Raw genomic sequence first — 9,590 nt, 5'->3', positions numbered from 1 at the left:
AGTTCCCTGTGCTATACAGTGGGACCTTGTTGTCTGACTTACCAGATATCTTTAAACCTACCCTAGCACAGCAGAAACAATCACCAAAGGGCCCGACATGACAATATGCTCACAAGCTCCAATGTCAGGTTGGCTTTCAGATTCTGAGTTGGAGGAGTTATGTGAGCATTGAAAGTACCTTCCCTTGGATGAGCTTCTAGACTCAGAATGGCCATTATCACGTCCCCTGCTGGATGTGTACCAGCCTCGTTCCCTGTCCTGAGCTCCAGCCCCTCTACCTCTCCATCCTGTGGCCTGAGCTCTCTCTGTATTCTCACAGCACCTTAACTCCTCTGCAGAGACCTCTCTGCCCCCACGTGCAGTTGTCTGGGTTTGGCCTCCTCACCCCTCACCGTGGCAGATGCTTCTCTTCTCCTCTTCCTGCTCCAAACAGGGAGATCACTCTATACCACACGCACCATCTGGTCACTTTGTGCTTCAAATACTCCTCCAGCTTCCATTTTCTATAGGGCAAAGCCAAAGCTGCTCAGCGTCTGTGAAAAGCTCCCCGTGGTCAAGGCTCTGCCTCTTTCCTCCTCCACCATTCCCTGGGCTCCAGAATCCCTTCTTCTGGAGCTGATCATACGCCTTCACCTGCGATACCCTGTCGCACCCCCTCTATGCCCCAGATGTGCTTCCTCTCATCCTCCTGAAGAGAATCATTTGTCAAGATGCAGCTCCAATACCATCTACGAAGCCACCTTCACCTCCTGAAGGCTCCTCCTCTATCCTTTCATGTATTTTGTATCCCCTTCCGGTAGAGCGTTTACCACATTTAATTATACCTATTTGGCGATGAGCCACGGGAATATTTATTGTAGTACCCTCACCATTTCCTGTCCCACAGAGTGGATGGCACATGAATGTTTGTTGAACAAGTAAATGAACACTAAAGAGAAGGACTACAGTCAATAGACCTTAGGGCAGTGGTTTCTAAACTTTACTGCGATAAGGATCATGAAGGTGCTTGTTAAAATGCAGATGCTTTGGGCTTCCCTGGTGGCGCAGTGGTTGAGAGTCCGCCTGCCGATGCAGGGGACACGGGTTCGTGCCCCGGTTCGGGAAGATCCCACATGCTGTGGAGCGGCTGGGCCCGTGAGCCATGGCCGCTGAGCCTGGCGTCCGGAGCCTGTGCTCCACAAGGGGAGAGGCCACAACAGTGAGAGGCCCACATACAGCCAAAAAAAAAAAAAAAATGCAGATGCTTTTTCTTCTTATTGAAGTATAGTTGATTTACAATGTTGGGTTAATTTCTGCTGTACAGCAAAGTGATTCAGTTATATATATATATATATGCATTCTTTTTTAAAATATTCTTTTCCTTTATGGTTTATCATAGGATACTGAATATAGTTCTCTGTGCTAGGACCTTGCTGTTTATCCATTGCATACATAATATCTTACATCTGCTAACGCCAATCTCCTACTCCATCCCTCCCTCGACCCCTCCCCCTTGGTAACCACCCTGCAGATGCTTTGGAATTACTCTCAGAGAGTCCACCTAATTTGTCAGGTGTGAAAATGTAGAGCTCAGGAATGTACATTTTAACAAGCATCTGAGATCACTCCGATGGCCTGTGAGAGGCCCTTTGCAGATTATTAATGCAAAGCAAATAATCTGAAAAAAAGAAAAGAAAAAGCAAAGAACCTTTGTTCCTGGAGATGGCAGACACTGGAGAATGTGCTTATGCCCATAAGGGATGCCTTGATGTGGTAGTTGTTGGTGCTCCTGAGAAAAAATGAATACTAGCCTAAGCTGGAGAAGACCACGGTGCAGTGAACTCCGTGAAGACCCTCCTGAAGCACGAGGCTCTATGTATACAAGGGCTGGACTCTTCCTTTTTCAGATCAATTGTCGTCAACTCCCATCTGTTTGTTTTGTTCCAAGAGTCACTATTTAGCCAGGCCCAAGCTGTTTTCATTAATATATTGCATTTCTGACAAGCCTCTCCTTGGATGTTCTCCAAGCATTTTAGCAGCTTTCAGCCTGTCTTCTCTCATTCCCTGAGGGAGGAACAAGTACAAGTTCACGCCAACGCATTCGAGAGGCATTGCTCAGAGCAGCTCCTGGGGCACCAGATGCAGGAGGGAGGGAAAGAGTGGGATAGCTCCCAGCCCCCTCTCTTCTGTTCCATCTCCTTTCCCCACCCACCCTGCCAAATGCTCCCTGGTGTCTTCAGCAGGTGGCTCCCACCCCTGCCTTCAAGTCTGCTCAGGCAATTTTCCTCCTGAGATAAATGAGCTCCGAAAAGATTCACAGGCTCTAGACAGTGCGGGACTGCCAAGGACCACATGTATTTGGCCAAAGTGAAGGCTCGAAACCACTAACCAAAGGGCTCTTGCAGAGACAGAGGTGGACATGGCTTAGGCTCCTGTGCAGAGGTGGGACTTTCAGGCAGCCAATGTTCACCGGGGGCAGAGCTCCAGTTCTCTGGGGTCCAGGCGCTCCAGCCTCGGCCACGTGGATCTGCCTAGACTTGCCCTGACTTCTCTCATTCCTGTGACTTTCCTTCTGGTAAACGCCTCTCAGCTCTACAGACTCTGATTTCCACAGATCCACTGAGGTTAACCCAGTTGAATTAACCCAGTTTCTGATTTAGGTTCTTCTCTGACCCACATTTGCTAGGTCCTGCCTTCTCAGGCATGGCCTCCTTGGCCTGCCTGGTCTTCAGTCTCATGACTCCAGCCTCGATGAAGACACACAGAGGATCAGCAGACCATCTGTGGAAAACACTGAACTCTTCTCTGATGGTTTATGAGGAACATTTGAATTGTCAGTTTTCCGGAAGGATTTATATAAATGAAGGAAAGAGGAGAGGACTGCACTGGCACCTACCCCTTGGAAGTCTGTTCAGTGGTCTGCCCTCTGGAATTTTATTCCCTGATGCTTTGTGGAGATGGTTTGACCCTGACAGCTTGATTTCTAGTCTCAGGGGCCCTTTTGCATCAGTGTCTTCAGGTTTTAAAAAAGTAAACATACAGTAAAATTAACTCTGTGTGTGTATGTGTGTGTTGCGTCCATTTCTATGAGTTTTAACACCTTTATAGATTCATGCAAATACCACCACTACCAGGATACAGAACAATTCCATCACCTAGGAAACACCCTCATGCTGTCCCTTTGAGTATCCAAGTTTTATTTTAAAGCCTTAAATCTCATAAAGATCACTAGGGAAAGGTTAAGCTCCATAGCAAAGTTAAAGAAGATAACCTGCGTTCAATATTTGAAGGGAATGGTCATTCAGGATTGAATTCCTTCTACAGGACGAGGACAGATTCTCACAATCCCAAGTTCTAAATGGGTTCTTAGGTTGTCTTCCCAAGCAAGTTGGCTCAGCTCTCCCTTCCTACTCAGACAAGCAAGAGCTACTTAGCTCATAGGCCATGTCTCTCTGTGGACAGCCTTTTCAGTGAGAGGGAAATGTCAGCTTCTGGGGCTGTCAGAGATCAAGGGTTCGTAGACGTCTTTTTTTTTTTTTAACATCTTTATTGGGGTGTAATTGCTTTACAATGGTGTGTTAGTTTCTGCTTTATAACAAAGTGAATCAGCTATCCATATACATATATCCCCATATCTCCTTGACTTCTAGTGGAGGATAAATGTATTGGAATCATTTGGGTTTTCATTCTGCCTCTTCCACTCACACTAGCTGTGTGACTTTGAGCAGGCCGCCTAACCTCTCTGAGCTTAATATCCTCATGTTAACAATGAAAATCTTATGTATATTATGGAGGTGGTTTGAAGGATGTCACAAGATCCTATACATAGACTATCTGCCACAAAACAGGCGCACAGTGAATGTGATTTTTTGCGTTTCTTTTCCCCATTTAATCCATCCCCCCAACCCACCTCTAAACAGAACCATATCCAAAGTAGCTCAGTCAGAGTTTATCTTATTTTTAAGCCCATAAGAGAAAAAAGATGGCTTAATCTTTCTCCTAACTCATCCCAGGATTTTTAACTTTCCCTGGCAGGAAATGATTTCTTAGAACTAACTTAAAATAATTAAAACCAACTGAAAACAATTTTTATTTTTGGAGTAGTTCCACTATAGGGTCCTCAGCAGAAAAAGAGAGTAGCTGGCCAGGGCAACTCAGATGCTGTAGAGAAGGAAAGGCTGGATTCTGTTGTGATAATACACAACCCCCAGATCTCAGTAGTGTTTTACAATAGTGTCTCATTCTTTCCCCCTGCAAAAAGAGGGATTGATGTAGCATAGAGGAATGGATGGATGGATAGATAAGTGATAAGGCAATGATAGCAAAATGTTAACTATAAAATCCAGGTCATGGGTTGTGGATTTCTGTTGTACACTTCTTTCAATTTTTCTGCCTATTTCAACATTTTTCACAATAAAAGTTTAGGGAGAAAAGTTTATTTCTCACTTATGCTCTAGGTCCAGTAAAGTTTGGCTAGGGTTCTGCTCCATGTCTTCTCACTCCAGGATGCAGGATGATGGATCATCTTGAAAGCGGACGGTTGCCATGGCAAAGGGAAAGAGAGCTCTGCTGGGTATTGCACAGACGGTTGGCTGTTTCAGCCTGGAAGCAACACTCATCGTTTCTGCTCACAACTCATTGGCCTGAGCTCCTCTCACATGGCCCTACCCCAGTCATGAGAGTGCAGTCCTGTCATGTGCCTAGGCAGGGGAGGGCTGGAAACATTTTGTGGGCAGCACAAAATGACGACCCTGACATAAACAGACTCCTTCAAAGCACTGCACACCTCAACCCCATCATCATTAATAATACTAACATGAAAAGGCATATTCACTTCAAGAAACATCAGAGAGAAAACTCAGATGCTTTTTCTTACTCATCTACCTGCCTTCTTTCAGTCTCCTTTAAAGGGAGCAGAACTAACCCATTAAAGGCTAATATACTCCAAACTCCTTGCTGGCTTTTTTTTTTTTTTTTTTTCCCAGCCAGTCAGCCAGCCAGCTAGCTCTTTCTAGAATCTCATCACTTTTTTTTATTGAGTCAGCTCATTCTCACTGAGTCAGTCAGAAAACGTGGAAGCCATCCAGAGAACTTCAGAGAGGCAGAAGTTAGATGGAAGCTGGTGACGCTTTTCAGAAACGGGGTCATCAAAGAAAATATTTGAATAAACATGATTTCAAAATTATTCTTGACTCGACATTTTAGAGGAGTCAGGAAAGACTTCATAGCTGAGGGGACATTTAAGTCGGCACTTGAAGGCATCTGCTAGGAAGAAAATGGAGCAGGGCATTCCAAGCAGAGGGTACAGGCTGTGCAGTGTCAAGGAGACTGTCCCAGCTCTGAATACCTGAAGGAGAATCAGAAACCCACCATGGCCAGAGGCTAGAGTGCCTGTCAGGATTACTATTCTAGCATGAGAGTGAGGCCAAAAATATTGTCATATTTTTCATTGGTCAGTAAATGGGGAATAAAATACCATACTTGCTATGAAAAAAAACAGAATCAGTCTTATCTAGTGCTCTAACAGTAGTTCCTATGACTTCAAAGAGTCAAGGTCCTCTCCAAGTAATTTGCTGTGCAGAGAGCTATAGGTTTCTAATTGAATATGGAGTTTCTAGAAATGGAATACTTTTATTTATTGACAATAATTTAGAGTCATCTATAAAGGCTTAATCAATTCACAGTAATTTTGGGGGGGAAAGGCATTGATCTACTAGACTGCAAATAAAGGAAGGCAAAACCACCAGTTAAAAAAACAAACACGGCAGGAGTGTGGGCCCAGGATGAAGTCGTTTTAATTATAATGCGTCAGAAGGAGGGTGATGAGGAGAAGAGAAGGAAGGTGTTTTGCTTGTGACATATTATTTAATCCTAACACACTCTGAAGTGGATAGTATTGTCACCATTTCACAAACGAGAAAACTGAGGATCAAATAAAGTCGTTTCTTGTAAAATCAGCTGTTTAAACTTGAGCCTTATTTTTCAAAATCTGAGACATTTTTCTCCTGTAAAACAGACATATGACATGCGCTGCCTACCTCACAGAGCTGTTGGGAGGATTAAAAGAAATAACAAATAGGGACTTCCCTGGTGGCGCAGTGGTTAAGAATCTGCCTGAACAATGCAGCGAACACGGTTCGATCCCTGGTCCCACAGGCTGCGGAGCAACTAAGCCCATGCGCCACAACTACTGAGCCTGTGCTCTACAGCCTACAAGCCACAGCTACTGAGCCCGCACACCTAGAGCCCGTGCTCCACAAGAGGAATCACCACAACGAGAAGCCCATGCACCACAATGAAGAGTAGCCCCCGCTCGCTGCAACTAGAAGAAGCCGGTGTGCACCAACGAAGACCCAACACAGCCAAAAATAAATAAATTTATTTTTTTAAAAAAAGAAGAAGTAACAAATAGAACTTTTGACATCACTCTTGACATTTATCAGATTTTAAGTTCTCTGATTCTGTCCGGATGTTTGCATATTATTAAGAACTGGGTCTTTGTAAAAGAGACCCTATGGGCTTCCCTGGTGGTGCAGTGGTTGACAGTCCGCCTGCCGATGCAGGGGACGCGGGTTCATACCCCGGTCCGGGAAGATCCCACATGCCGCGGAGCGGCTGGGCCCGTGAGCCATGGCCGCTGAGCCTGCACGTCCGGAGCCTGTGCTCCGCAACGGGAGAGGCCACAACAGTGAGAGGCCCGCGTACCGCAAAAAAAAAAAAAAAAAAAAAAAAGTGAGAGACTCTATGAAGCCTGTTTGTGGAGAAAGTCCTTCCCTAACATACCTTAAAATACATTACTTCGAACTATTTATTTTTAAATAATTAAAAATATTGTCTCTACATACATTCTCCTTCTCCTTCTTCTCCTCCTCTTCCTCCCCCTCCTCTCTTTCCTTCTTCTTTTCCTTCTCTTTCTCCTCCTCCTCTCCTTCCTTCCCCTCCTTCCCCTCATCTTCCTCTTCCTCCTTCTCCTTCATCATCATCTTCTTCTTCTTCATTTTTTGTATAAGACCAGAGCACAAGCTTTGGCCATTATCCATGCATGGAATATTCTTCTAAACGCCTTCAGTTTTCCTCTTTGCATTTTTAATACCTTTGTTTAAAAATGTATTTTGTCCTCTCTGACTTTTTAAACAAAATGTACCAAGTAATAATGTTATGTGCCAGTCACAGTTAATTTTATATACATTAACGCATTTAATCCTCACAACCACTCTTTAAAGTAAATATTTTTATTATCTCCATTTTCCAAATGAAAAACTTTAAACACAGGACTTCCCTGGTGGTGCAGTGGTTAAGAATCCACCCGACAATGCAGGGGACACGGGTTCGATCCCTGGTCTGGGAAGATTCCCACATGCCATGGAGCAACAAAGCCCGTGTGCCATGACTACTGAGCCTGCGCTCTAGAACCCGTGAGCGCCAACTACCGAAGCCCGTGTGCCACAACTACTGAAGCCCGTGTGTCTAGAGCCCGTGCTCCGCAACAAGAGAAGCCACTGCAATGAGAAGCCCGCGCACCGCAGCGAAGAGTAGCCCCCTCTCTCCGCAGCTAGAGAAAGCCCGGGCACAACAACAAAGACCCAACTCAGCCAAAAATAATTAACTAATTTAAAAAAATGTAAGCACAGAGATATTAAGTGACTTGTCTAAGGTCACACAGTTAATAAGGACTTGAATTGAGGCATCTTGGCTCCAGAACCTGAACTCTTAAACACTGGATCATGATGAAACATTTGTGAAAATAATGGATAATCTTCCTAAATAAGTCATGATTATGTATATCAATTTTTATTTGATATCCACAGAAACTATTGTGGTTTAATTCAGGATTATGTCCCTATCTATTATAGTTTTTGACTTATTTTATCTTCTTTCAACATTTTTTCTTGGTCCTCCCTCTGTGAAAAAAATTTATTTTCAGTATATCTGTCTCTACAAATTGCCTTCTTTCCTCTAATTATTCTGCTTCCAATTTCCTAAGAGCCAGAAACTAGATCAACTTATAAGTTAGAACCGTCTTTAAAATATGAGTCATGAGGCTTTGAGAGAAGACCCAAGCCTTTAGTGGATGGACTTGGTGGCATCTGTGACAGAGATCTTTACTTTTTGTCATGTTTTCTGTTCTCAACTGGGATCTGGATGGCTTAGATGGTTGGATAAGTGACTTCTCAATAAGCAAGGTGTCACAAAATAGAAATTCAAGGCATTTCTACTCTCTCACCTGTTCCAAAGTGTTTCAGTCATCATAATAATTAGAAGGATGGCCTAGTTCCTCAAGCTTCTGGGTAGCCACCCGATGCTTAGAAGTAGAGAGACATGGCTACAACTTGTATAAAAATAGCCTTCCAGATGGCTGAGGGGCAAAGTTACAACTCAGCAGCTTGATATAGCTGAGCACTTGAATCTGCAAGGAGGAGAGCTATGCTGAGAAGTAGCCAGAGAGACTGGGCTTGAGTCCAGTCATAAGTAGAACAGTAGATGCCAGGAGAGATCACTTAAGGTGGCAGATTAGCTGTTAAGATTTCCTGTTTACTTCATCTCCATCCCCTCCCCACCTCCCTTGATTCAACCTTACCTCTTAGCCTCAAGGGAAACATACACACATGCGTGCACACATGCATTTAAACAAAATAAGGAGAATAAAGTAGAGGTACAAACCATAAATCTTAATGTGCTTTAGAAGTCTACTAGCCGAACTCATCTTAGCCACAAGCAGAATGATGGTGAGCACTTGAACTCACCCAGTGTGTCTTTGGGACTTCTATGCTCCAGCTTCTGGGCTGGGGCTCTTTGGTGGGAAGGTGCGTCCAGTGACATGGGCCATGTTTCCCCCAGCCTTGCCTTAAGTCATTCCCAACTCAAAAATGGAAATGGGCAAAAGCCGCAATATTGCTTCCACCCCTCAAAGCAAATACTAAGGCTCTGATGGATGAGTCACTAGCTTGAGAGTTCTTGTTTCCCAAATGAAAATATTTACTCATCAAATGTTTCAATAGGCTAAGATATGTAGTTTTCACATTTTCCCACCTTCTAATAACTGCATTTCCACTGGACATTCTGGAATAAAACTTAAGCCTCTGTCTGTGGTAAACCCATTGCTTTAAATATCTCAGCGTTTGAAGAGTGTTGGCTTTTAAAATACAGTAATTAGGAATGGATTAGTGCTTATATTTAGCAGCAGTTAATAGACACCATCATTTTTGAAAAACAAGCGAATTGAGAAGCATACTCCTCTCTTTTAACACCGCTCGTGATTAGCCCAAATCCAAGGCATTACTGTGCCCTGCTGGCAGCACAGCCTCATTGCAGGTAAGTAACACAGGTGCAGAGGGTTTGGGGCCAGCCTTCCAAATTCATTTGCACAAGAAATTGATGCTTTGCAATAGTCCCATCAACCTTGCATATTCTTACATGGAATGTTCACAGGCAGCAAAAAAACAAATCCCCAACTTTTTCCAACCCAATAGGATTTGTGCTTCCCAAGTGTACATTACAATATTGTTACCTTTCAAGAGAATGTTTCTTTGCTTCGTAGGGAATTCATCCTCAATCTACATGGAGTACAGGCTTTGTGCCAGGTACCTTGCAGTGCCTGGGAGCAGGCAAGG

This window comes from Mesoplodon bidens (genome assembly GCF_964165515.1).
Source record: "Mesoplodon bidens genome assembly, chromosome: 14".
Taxonomy (NCBI): Eukaryota; Metazoa; Chordata; class Mammalia; order Artiodactyla; family Ziphiidae; genus Mesoplodon; species Mesoplodon bidens.
The sequence above is the reverse complement of the archived record's forward strand: the minus strand, read 5'-3'. Positions refer to the sequence as shown.